The sequence below is a fragment of the Notamacropus eugenii genome, chromosome 2 (assembly GCF_028372415.1).
Source record: "Notamacropus eugenii isolate mMacEug1 chromosome 2, mMacEug1.pri_v2, whole genome shotgun sequence".
Classification (NCBI taxonomy): domain Eukaryota; kingdom Metazoa; phylum Chordata; class Mammalia; order Diprotodontia; family Macropodidae; genus Notamacropus; species Notamacropus eugenii.
In genome coordinates this window covers 289621977-289634942 of record NC_092873.1, presented here as the reverse complement: position 1 = coordinate 289634942, position 12966 = coordinate 289621977, and the positions used below count along the sequence as shown (strand labels likewise).

The window sequence follows — 12966 nt, the reverse complement described above, 5'->3', positions numbered from 1 at the left end:
CAGGAAATAATACAGAAGGCAGGTTATGATGAACTGAAAACTCAATGAGTTGGTAATAAAATGGGGCAACCAAAAAAGTTAATGCAATCTTGGATTGTATTAAGGGAGGTGAAGCTCCTGAGGTCATAGTTCCTTTCTGTACTCTGACCTAGTAAGGTAATTGTTCAACGAACATTTATTAAACATTTGCTATATGCCAAGCATGTGTTAAGCACTGGGAACACAAATGCAAGCAAAAAGAGGGACAGGCCCTGCCCTCCAGGAGGTTTACCTTCTAATGGGGAAGATCACACATAACAGGAAGCTGAAAAATGGAGTAAGAAGGAGGGAGAAGACAGAAAAGAAGACATGACTGGCCTGCCTCTCCCCCTTAAACAGAGCTTCTAGGAGGAATCATCCAATTGCAGATGGAGGTCATACAGGTCAGGATACTTCCAAGGTGTGAAGTCCATAGCTGGAGTGATCTTCCAGGATGAAGAAGCTTCTGGTGCATGACAGAGTAGTCCAGAGTGTAGTCTGGTGAGAAATAAAGGTAATATCTACAGCCCTGTACTCAGTTCTGGGCACAATACTTTTAGAAGGACATTGAGAAGCTGCAGAGTATCTAGAGGTAGCAACCAGGATGGTAAGGGGCCTTCAGTCCTTATTATAGTTGAAGGAAACAGGAAGTTTAGCCTGGAAGTTTACTAGGGCACATGATATCTTGTCTTCAAGTATATAAAGAGTTGTCATATGAAAGAAGTATCTTATTGTGTCTGGTTTCCAAAAAGAAAAACCACAAATACTGTTAGAAGTTCCAAAGGAGAAAAATATGTTTTATTATGCAAGGAAAAAATTCCTAAGAATTAGAGCTGCCCAAAAGGGGAATGGGCTACCTCAGGAAGTTTGGAGTTACATTTTTTTAAAAGGTCTTCTACAGAGGGTACAAAACCAGTTGTCAGGTATGCTATAGTGGCATTTTGGATATGCCTTGGTCTAGATGAAGCCCCTTCCAACTCTAAAATTAGGTCATTTTGTGAGTTTTCATCAGTATTAAGAAAACTGAGGCAAAAACTTTTTAGCATAAAGACATAGGTCAAAACAGATAGCAATCAGCCAAAATCCCAACTTATCTTTCTGAATGTCATTCTCTCCGTCTTATAAGGATAAGCATAAAGTAGAACACTTGCATTTGCAAAATTAACTACATAATTAGGGGGTAAGAACCTGAGGAATTGGGGGTATTTTTCTAATAGCTCACAAGCCTCCACCAGTATGCTTCCCTCAATGATTATCATGGTCAGATAACATGAAAAAGTCTTGAAGTTTTTCATGGACTTCAAACCTAGTATGGATCATCAGTGTTACTGTGATACCTAAGAACGAAAAAAACCAATGTAATGTGACACTGGGCTGTATTAACATAGGTATTATGTCCCAGTGTTCTGTGTCCTAGTATGATTATATCTATAGTACTGCACCGTTTTCTGAGCATTTTAGGAAGAATATTAACAAACTGAAAGCTATTCAGAGGAGCTAAGGATTAAAGGACATAGATTCCTACACTCAGCTGCCTTGTACACTATGCTTCACTCTCCTCAGATGTATATACCACCCATCTGAATTAGGAAGCCAGACACTAAGCACATATTTCCATTCAGTTCAGTTAACTACGGCTGATATAGAACAGAGACTTGGATAGCAGACAAGTGAGAAGACATGAAGGTTTACAGAGAATCAGTAAGTAAAGAATTATTTCACCAGGAGGGAATGGGCAAGATATCCTATATTCTCTGGTGCCCAAGAGTCATACTTTAAAATTAAATAAATTAATAACTCATTTTTGCATATTATATCATAATTTTCAAATGACTTACACTTCTCTTAGCTCATTTGATTCTTCTAACAGTCCTTTGAAGTATGTAAGGCTGAGATTATTATCTCTAATTTACGGATAAGAAAACACAGGCTCGGGCAGGTTAAATGATTAACCCAAGAGCACAGAACTATTAATATGAGATAAAAATATGAGATAAAACATGAGATTTAACTAAAAAGCCAAAAATGAAGGAGATTTTTTGTTTTGCTTTTTAACGTGAAGGGATGATTCAATTTGAACATTTACCTATGACTGAACCCAGTACTCCCATGGCAGTTTTCTGGAGGCAAGAAGGTCTTACCCAGTAGTCTACATTGGAAACTGGAAAGAAATGGTTTATGTTTTCACTTCTACTGTGAATCCGCCTAATTCACTAGTCAGAAATACACAGGAGAGTAAAGCTCAGTATTTGTTGTTGTTCACATGTTTCAGTCATGTCCAACTCTTTTTTTCTTGGCAAAGATACTGAGTAGTCTGCCATTTCCTTCTCCGGCTCATTTTACAGGTGAGGAAACTGAGGCCAACAGGGTTAAGTGACTTGCCCAGGGTCTGTCTGAGGTCAGATTTGAACTCAGGAAGATGCATATTCCGGACTTCAGGTCTGGTGCTCTACTGTGCCACCTATCTGCTCAGTGTGTTGGCAAATCAGTATTCTGGATAGTATTACCTAAAGGTTCAAAAAAGAAAAAAAAACTCCAAGTTGCCTTTTTGAATAATGGCATCTAGAAAACTGTGAAATCCCAAAAGCTACTCTGAATATTATCATTCCTTAGACATCTATAATGATTAACGTTTATATAATGCTTTCAAGTTGGCAAAGCACTTTATAGAGAGCATCTTGTTTTATCTTCACAACAACCCTGGGAGGTTTTAGGAGGTCAGCTTAAGAGGCTATCCCAGTTTCAATTCTTTGTATATATTCATATGTGTGTATATGTATGCACGTATATACACACACATATGTATACATACATATATACACATATACAGTATATATGTATGTATACACATTACATAAATATACATATACACATATATAGTGTATGTGCATATACACATATTTTACACATGCATATAGGTATACACACATATTTAATACATATATGTACACATATATAGCACACATGCATGTGCATATATGCACATTACATAAATTATATATATTTTGCAATATACATACATATACAGTATCTATTACATGCATATCATATTACACATTTAACTATACACACACACATATATGTATACACACATACCTGTATATGCAATGCATGTGTATGCACACACATACACATTAAATATATACTGCACATATGCGCGTGTGTATACATATGCATACCACATATACACATAATTTACATGCACACATATACACACAGTATATGTGTATGTACACACATTACCTATATTACACTCACATATTTTACATATATACGCATACATAATTTATATACACATACATATATAAAATTTATAGATGAAGGTCAGGTTACTTGATCAGGGTTTTAGGCCTGCTGAGGGTCTGAGGCTGATTTGAACTCTTCGCACTGCACCAAGCTGGTGCCTACAACGTTAACATCACTTTGCTTTTTCAAACGTGTTCCCTAACCTCCAGCCGGAGGTTCTATCCGGCCCCGTGACCTCCTAGGCACGGCGGACGCTAGGGAGGCTTACTTAGTCGCAGGGTTCCCGGGCACAGGGACAGTTTAGGTAACTTGCCTCGAGGCAGAGCCACTTCCGAGCCTGGGCCTCCCGCCTGAGACGCGTCCTCTACCCGCTGCTCCGGACCGCCTAGTCCAGCCTCGTGCTATTCTGGAACCAACCCCACCCACTAGGGGCTGGAAAAAGGGATTCAAGCTATTTTACACGTGGCAGAATTTCTGGAGGACAAACAAATGACCTCTCACTGCCACGGCCTAGCCAAGGCTCTTTTTCCCGACCCGCGGTACCCCACAACCAGGCAGAAGCCTGACTCACGGCTCCGAGTACCGCCCGGGAAGGGGATTCCCCAAAAGGGCGTATGGAGGGCGATCAGACGTCACGGGCTCCAGGTCGAGGCCGGCCAGCGTCCTCGGGGGCGCTAGGGCAGGCCTTCCATTGTACGGAGGAGGTCAAATGAAGAGCACCCAGGAAACGCCCCAATCGCCATCGGAACCGAGCTGCCACGCGTCGTAACGCAGCTTCTGTTTCCTAGTCTCTAAAAATAATTGGGAGGGTTTCTCCAAGTGAAGAAGGAAACATATATATATATACATATATATATAAAAAAGGGAATCGAAACTCGGTCAGCCTCTTAAGAAGACCTCCTCACACCTCCCACAACCGCCAGCTTGTAGGACACACCCTCTTCCGGTTGTGGGTCCCTAGGAGAATGGGACGGGCAGAAAAAAAAGGCAGCACACGTGACCGGGCCCCGCCCATTTCCGCTTTCGGGTTCCTAGGCAAAGTACACCCTCTTTAGAGGGAGGAGAAACATAACGGTAAACACAGTCATTTGGATGCTCCCCTCCCCCCAACCTCTTTTTCAACCAATGACAAAACGGAGGTGGCCGAAGCTAGGGGGCCTTCCCGAGGTCGTGCCGAGAGTCGGTGGCACAATCTGCCTTCAACCCCAGGGACTCTGGCCTCAGATGTGGCCTTGCGTATACTCGCCTCATAGACTCTCTCTTATTTATTCACAACGCCTTTTACAGCTTTGTCCTTCAGCCTCAGGTTTCCCGATGTCTCTCTCACAGAAAAGCGCGCCTCCTCTCTTACCTAGGTTAACGTAACACTTGAGTTCCCTTAACAGGAAATTCCATGGAGCCGCCATCTTGGCCTCTATCGCGACGAAACTACACTACCCAGAAAGCTCTTCGAGAGGAACTTCCTATGGATAGGAATTTTCGACGGAAACTGGGGGAAACTGCATTACCCAAGAGGCTGCACGAGAGGAACTTCCTGTTCCCAGAGTTTAACTTGGTCAAAAGTCTGCTGCCAAGGAAGGTGTTCAAGAGAAATCAACTTCCTGTTGGCTGCCATCCTGGATCTTTTAATTGGTGGAATTACGGAAGTGGAAAAGAATGTCGGAACTGGAATTGAATTCAGTCTTAAAAACATTCAACTTTAAAAGGGTTATTTATTCCAAGCCCAGGGCTCACTCTGTAAATGCAAACAAAAAATGAGGCAGACTATGCTTTCAAGCAGTTTCTTCTAGAAGAGACATTGGAGATCATTTTCCAGCCCAAAGCGGTCAAACTCCAATACGTAAAGACCCCAGGCAGGCGGCATATTGAATTAATTTTAAAATGAAATATTATCTATGCTTCATTGGTTTTTATTTATTTTTTTAAAGTATTTTCCCATTGTATTTTAATCTGGTTCACTTGCACTTGGCAGTGTTGAGCCACGGGTCCTACACTTCTCTTCCAGTCCATTCCTTTTTTATGACTGGAGAAACTGAGGCTGGGAATGAGAGCTAGATCTGGAAACAAGGACCTGGGTTGAAGTCCTGCCTCTTGTGCTTACCACCTCCATGACCTTAGACGTTACTTCTTGTATCTCAGTTTCTACAACTGTAAAATGAGGGGATGCACTAGATGACTTCAAAAGTCTTTTCCATCCCTAAGTCTGTGATCTCACATGTCTGGTCAAACATCAGGATTGAAGTCAAAGTCTGCTACCCTAAGCCACTGAAGAATTCTATCTTCTCAGAAGTTATAGGGTATGGTACAGGCTATCCAACCCAACTGGTGCCTGAGCAACAATGCAACATTTCTTACAAGTGTCTTTCATCTTCCATATCCTATCAATTGCCAAATCTTATCAATTCAGTCTCTCTCACATGGCTATCCTGTGTCATTAGCTCCATGTCCACTATACTTGTTCTGCTTCCTATTACTTCTTCTAGACTATTAAAAAAAAAAAAAAAGCCCCATTATAAATGTATATAATCCAGCAAAATGAATCCATGCAGTGGCCATGTCCAAAAATGCATTTTTTTTTTTTGGCACTTCCTTTCCCTTTCCATCATCTCACTTTGTGGAATATTTAAGAGATGTTTCATCATAGTTCCTCTGGAGACATAGTTGGTCATTGTATTGATCTGGGTTCTTGAGCCTTTTACGTTTTTTCTTCTATATCATTCTTATTATTCTTCATCAGTTCATCTTAGTTTTCCAGCATTCTCTGAAATCATCTCTTGTCATTTATTACAAAAAATAATTCCACTATATTCATAGGCCACAATTTGTTGAATCATTCTTCAATTGTCTAAAAGGCAATCTAAGATACCCTCTTAGATTTTAGTTCTTTTTTTCCCCATTTAATCCTTCCTTCAGGATCAGGAAGTTTATTTTGCTTGGGACCATTCCCTTGCTGGTGATTATTGTTTTGAATTCTCTTGCTTCAACCCCACTTGTTTAGCTGTTGCATTTGATATATTTATTTTTTAATTAAATTTATTTTCAGTTTTCAACATTCACTTCCACAAAATTGTGAATTTCAAATTTTCTCCCCATCTCTCCTGTCTCCCCATCCCAGGACAACATGTATTCTGATTACTCCTTCCTTCGATCTGCCCTCCCTTCTATCATCCCCACCCCCTTCTTATCCCCTTTACCCCTGCTTTCCTGTAGAGTAAGATAGACTTCCATACCCAAGTGAGTGTGTATGTTATTCCCTCCTGAAGCCAAATCTGATGAAAGTAAGGCTTACTAATTCCGTCTCATCTTCCCTCTCTTCCGCTCCATTGTAAAAGCTCTTTCTTACTTCTTTTATGTGAGATTATTTACTACATTATACCTCTCCCTTTCTCTTTCTCCCAGTACATTCCTCTCAACATTTAATTTTATTTTTTAGATATCATCCCTTCATATGTTCCCTCCAATTACCCTAATACTGATAAAGGTCTCATGAGTTACAAATATCTTCTTTCCATATAAGAATGTAAACAGTTCAACTTTATTAAGTCCCTTATGGTTTCTCTTTCCTGTTTACCTTTTCATGCTTCTCTTGACTCTTGTGTTTGAAAGTCATATTTTCTATTCAGTTCTTGTCTTTTTAACAAAAATGCTTGGAAATATGTCATTGAAATTCTATTTTTCCCGCTGAAGTATTATACTCAGTATTCCTGGGGAGGTTATATTCATGATTTTAATCCTATCTCCTTTGACCTCTGTAACATTCGAAGCCCTCTGATAACTTAATGTAGAACCTGCTAGAAGTTGTGTTATCCTGATTGTGTTTCTACAGTACTCAAATTGCTCCTTTCTGGCTGCTTGCAATATTTTCTCCTTGATCTTGGAATTCTGGAATTTGGCTACAATATTCCTAGGAGTTTTCCTTTTGGGATCTCTTTCAGGAGGTGATCAGTGGATTCTTTCCCTTTTATTTTACCCCCTGGTTTCTAGAATATCTGGGTAGTTTTCCTTAATAATTTTTTGAAAGATGAAGTCTGGGCTCTTTTTATGATCATGGCTTTTAGGTAGTCCAATAATTCTAAATTTATCTGTCCTGATCCATTTTCCAGGTCAGTGATTTTGCCAATGAGATATTTCACATTGTTTTATTTTATAATTTCTTGATTTCTCACAAAGTCATTAATTTCTATTTGCTCCATTCCAATTTTGAAAGAATTATTGTCTTCAGTGAGCTTTTGGATCTCCTTTTCCATTTGGCCCATTCTGCTTTTTAAGGCATTTTCCTCTTCATTGACTTTTTGGATTTCTTTTGTCATTGGGTTAGTATAATTTTAAAAGTGTTATTTTCTTCAGCATTTTTGGGGTCTCTTTTCGCAACCTATTGACTCGATTTTCATGATTTTCCTCCCATCATTCTCATTTCTCTTCCCATTTTTTTCTCTATTTCTCTTACCTGATCTTCAAAATCCTTTTTGAGCTCTTCCATGGCCTGAGACCAATTTGTATTTTTCTTTGAGCCTTTAGATGCAGGAGATTTGTTGTCTTCTTCTGGTTGTATGTTTTTATCTTCCTCATCACCAAGGACAACTCCAGGAGAAATGCCAGGAGCAGAACAGAGGTCTGTACACAACGTTTGTAGATCTGACCAAGGCCTTTGACACTATTAGTTGTGAGGTGGAAATTTGTGTCAAAATTTGGTTGCCCAGAAAATTTCATTAGTTTTGTACATCAAGTTAATGATGGCATGTTTCCCCAGATTCTGGTTAGTGGACAATGCACTCTTGCCTTTCCCGTCACCAATGGAGTGAAACAAAGCTGTGTGCTTGCTCCCATGCTTTTTAGCATGATGTTTTCAGCCATGTTGTCAAATGCTTTCAATGAGCATCAACATGGCATCAAGATCAACTACCATACTGATGTTAAGTTCTTCAATTTGAAAAGGCTACAAGACAAGATGAAAATGGAGGAAGTGTTGGTGCATGATTTTCTGTTTGCAGATGATTGTGCACTCAATGCAGCCTCTGAAGCTGAGATGCAACAAAGTATGGACCAATTATCTTCTGTATGTGCTAATTTTGGTCTCATAATTAACACCAAAAAAACACAGGTGCTCTATCAACCACCACACCACCCATATGTAACCATTGGTTACCAAAAATGATAAGCTGTGAATGCTGCGGATAAGTTCACTTACCTTAGTAGCGTACTTTCCAGGAATGTACACATTGACAATGAGGTTTGTACATGCATTGCCAGAGGAATCTCAGTGGAGGCTCCAAAGAAAAGTTTGGGAGAGAAGAGGTATTAGATTGACTACCAAACTGAAGGCCTACAGAGTGGTTGTGCTGACCTCATTGCTGTATATCTGTGAAACATGGACAGTCTATCAGCACTGTGTTAGAAAACTTAGAAAACTTAATCGCTTCCATTTAAACTGTCTTAGGAAGATTCTGAAGATCATCTGGCAGGATAAGTTACCAGACACTGAGGTCCTTGCTCAAACTGAACTGCCAAGCTTTCAAACTATGTTTCAGAGAGCACAATTCTGATGGGTTGGCCACGTTGTTTGAATGCCAAATGTATGCTTGCCAAAAAGACTATTTTATGGAGAACTCACATGGTGGTCAGAAGAAGTGATACAAGGACACTTTCAAGGTCTCTCTCAAGAACTTTGGATTTGATTGTGCAACATGAGAGACACTGGCACAGGACTGCTCAGCATGGCATGCCCACATCAGAAAGGGTGCTGTGCTCTATGAGCAAAGCAGAAGTGAAACAGCAAAAAGGAAACATAGGATGTGTGAATTTGGAGTATCCACCTGAAATGTTCACATGGACTATCTGTGCCCAGTCTGTGGTAGAGCATTCTGAGCTCATATTGGCCACAGTCATACACACTGAAACTTCACTTTATCATGGTGATTTCATTTTGGTCCTCGTCGAGAATGAAGGACAACTGGATAGAGCACCAATGCAGGAGTCAGGAGGACCTGAGTTCAAATCTCACCTCAGACACTTGACACTCACTAGGTGTGTGACTTGGGCAAGTCATATAACCCCAATTGTATCATCCTGGGTGATCTTCAGTCATCCTAATGAATATCTGGTCACTGGATTCAGATGACTCTGGAGAAGAAGTGAGGCTGGTGACCTGCACAGCCCTCCCTCCCTCAAAACAAAATCAAGTGCAAGTCATGTCATTATTTCTCTGATGGCACAGTCTTCAGCAACGAAGGAAGAATACACACAAAAGTAACTTCTCCCCAAAAGCTCCAAATGGAAATTTACCTTATATATTATAAAATGTGACATTTTCTTCAACTTATAATTATGAAACCTCTAAATAAAAATTATAAAACTATAAACTAATTATAAGTATTTACTATGAGACATGAGGCATGATTATAAGGTACCAGGGCAATACAGGAGTTACTCTGGTACAGTGTACAAAACACAAATGAGAGTATGATAATGTGTTTATCCATCATTTTGATAAATAAAAGATCATGAATAACAAGGGAAATTTTAAAAAGATAGGGATCAATAAGGTGATGATACTTCTACACCTCAAACTATATAATAAAACAGTCATCAAAACCATTTGGTAATGGTTATAAAATAGAGAAGAATATCAATGCAACAGATTATTTGAAGGAAAATCTGAAACAATGGAACTCATTTTGACTATAAGCAGTTTGTACTCACATGTCAAAACTTGGTAGTAGTTTGGAAACAATTTATGACTGGTTGAGAAACTTCAAGAACATACTGTGTTTAGGCAGAAACAGGGGTTGAACATATAATTGCTTTCTGAGCACTAAAAATCATTGTATGCATAACTAGATGGTTTCTAATCACCTCTGAAACAAATCTGTAACGCTTCAAATATGCAACATGCTTGTTGTCACAGAAGAAAATATATTTGTAATATAATTAGACGTATCTTCACTGCTGAAGTCACCAATAAATTTTTTCGGTATGAACTTCTTGCATCACTACTGAGAACCCCCAAAGGGTTCCGCTATTCTAAGTCTAATTTTGGTCAGAATGTTTTCTGTTTTATTAGTAGTTTTTTTTTAAAATCAGCTAAGCAGTTTGTTCTGAGCAATTCATGTTGTTTTCTCATATATTGAGTACAAGGTTATTGAATTCCATTGTTTCAGCTTCTTCTTCATCTAATCTCTAGCACTCATATACTTCTCTATTTTTTAAGCATTATCAAATCGTTTTAGTAACTGTTTTATTATATGGTTTGGGGTGTAGAAGTGTCATCAAATTTTTTATTATATCCCTTGCTCTTCATGATCTTTTATTTGTCAATGAATTTTTTTATTACTTTATCAAGTTCTGACAGTATATCTTTATACAATGATTGGTATAGCATTAAATTGTGAATTAACTTTCATAATACCATTTTTTAATTATATTTACATAGCCTAGCTATGAGAACTGCATACTGCGCCTGTTATTTAATTTATTCTTTATTTATTTAAGGAGTACTTTATAATTTAATCCACATATGTACTTTGTCAGCTTTAGTAGTTTGGTCACCAAATATTTTATGCATCTTGTAATCATTTGAAATGATACATTCACTTTCATTATTATCTCTTGGATTTTGTTATTATACGGAAATACTATCCAATTTTGTGAATTTACTTTGTAGCTTGCATCTTTACTGAAACTATTGTCTCAGTTAGTAATTTTGATGATAGCCTCATATTTTCACAGTAAACCATATCATCAACAAATATCTGTATGTCTTCAGTATTTTTCTCTTGTCTTATCACTATTACTATGATTTCTGCAATTATATCACATAATAGTAGTGATAGTGAGCATCCTTGCTTTACTTTTATATTTATGGTAAAAGATTTCTGTTTATCACCACTGGATGTAATGTTCGATTTTAGTTTTAGATATATACTTTTTACGACTTTAAAAAGGTTTTTCTGTGGCAATATTTTTTTCACATAGATAAGTATTGTGGGGTTTTTAATACCTTTTTCTTCTATTGAGATACTCATGTGTTTTGGGATGTTTTTATCTTCAGTGTGATTCATTATGTTGATTATTTTCTTAATGCTGAATCATATTTAAATTCCTAGTATAAATCCAAGTTGGTAAAAATGAATTATTGATTGGGTGGATTGCCATAGTCTGAAAGGAATTTATTTGAAATTTTTGAACTAATGTTTGCTATAGTTTTTTATCTGTTCTTTATCCTGCCCTGGTTTAGACTCTAAGACCAAATTTATCTCATAAAAGTAGTCTGTTAGGTTGTTCCCTCTCAATTTCTGAAAATAATATGAGTAGTTCTAATCACTCTTTGGAAATTGGATAGAATTACTGTGAATTTATCAGGACTAAGATTTTTAAAATTTGTTCCATATGGTTTGTTCCATATAGTTCCATATAGCTTATTCTGAACTTCTTGGTTACATGACCAACAAGATGGAAGCTTAGGCATTTTCTCACATCCTCATGATCACTCAAACTTCTCTAAAATAAAAATTATGCTTCAAAGATAAATCAGTTTAAGTTGTGTCCATGGTCAAGGTAACAAGGTTAAAATTTCATGAACTAACACCTAACTCACACTGACTCAGTGCCTTATTCCCCATTATCAACCATGCTTCTAGTAGCAAAGCTGTGTAAGTCAATTCATGGACTTGTAACAGAATTCCATACCTCTATCATAACCTTCCTCCTCCCAGTGGCACAGAGATCCTAAATATCAAGTGGCAGAAATTTTCTTGGGCTGTGATAGCTACTACTGTGATAACACTTTGTGCAGCATTGAGGCTAAGTAGGAGAGTAGAGGAACAGAGTGAATGGGGCAGGACATAAATCTGAATTTGTAATAAAGCTCAACTCTATACCCCCATCCCCATCTCCAGTGGACATCCAAACTCTAAATGGCACAAATTTACCCCAGTTGTAATACTAATAGTAGGGTAGCTCTCTGTGCCACTAGGATGTGTGTGTTCCTCCTTTGTTGTCAAAGAAGCATGCCATCAGAGAAATAATGACATGACTTGCACTTGACTTTGTTTTGAGTGAGGGAGGGCTGTGCAGGTCACCAGCCTCACTTCTCCTCCAGAGTCATCTGAATCCAGTAACCAGATATTCATCAGGATGACTGGAGCTGACCCAGGACGAGGCAGTTGGGGTTAAGTGACTTGCCCAAGGTCACACAGCTAGTGAGTGTGAAGTGTCTGACATGAGATTTGAACTCAGGTTTTCCTGACTCCTGCAGTGGTGCTCTATCCACTGCACCACCTAGCTGCCTGCCACTAGGATAGATAAATGAGGGACAGAAAGAATAGAAAAGAACATAATATGTGAGGGGTTGTGTAAGGCTTCATTAAACATAAAAAATATGTCCAGCATCCAGCTGAGGCCACTTCTGTCTTCTGAGAAATCACTTCCAGCAGAGACCTAGTGTGGGGAACTATGAATTACCAAGTATGAAAGGAGGATGAGATATTTTGAGAGTCATCCTCCAAGGAAGCCAACATCAAAAGGATAGGTTCAGAAAGTGAGTATAGGAGGAAATAAGAGAAAAAAGATTTAAAGTTACCAAAGATCTTGAGGAAGAAATATCAAACACCTTCAGCATAAGCAAAAGATTAAAAATGAAATACATTAATAACAGAAGAAAATAAATCCTCCAGATCTAGTAAACAAGAGCAGTCATCAATAAAT

General features: G+C 38.4%; 1 long non-coding RNA gene across 2 annotated transcripts; it reads right to left on the bottom strand.

Moving 5' to 3' along the window:
* Positions 1 to 787: 787 nt before the first annotated feature.
* Positions 788 to 4689, bottom strand: LOC140527398 (uncharacterized). Of its 2 annotated transcripts, XR_011974791.1 has the most exons (3): positions 4616 to 4689; positions 3578 to 4055; positions 788 to 2525 (listed from the first exon to the last, which is right to left on the bottom strand). It is a non-coding gene; the product is annotated as an uncharacterized lncRNA (long non-coding RNA). The 2 variants fall into 2 exon arrangements; XR_011974790.1 differs by lacking the exon at positions 4616 to 4689 and having other exon boundaries at positions 3578 to 4503.
* Positions 4690 to 12966: the final 8277 nt, after the last annotated feature.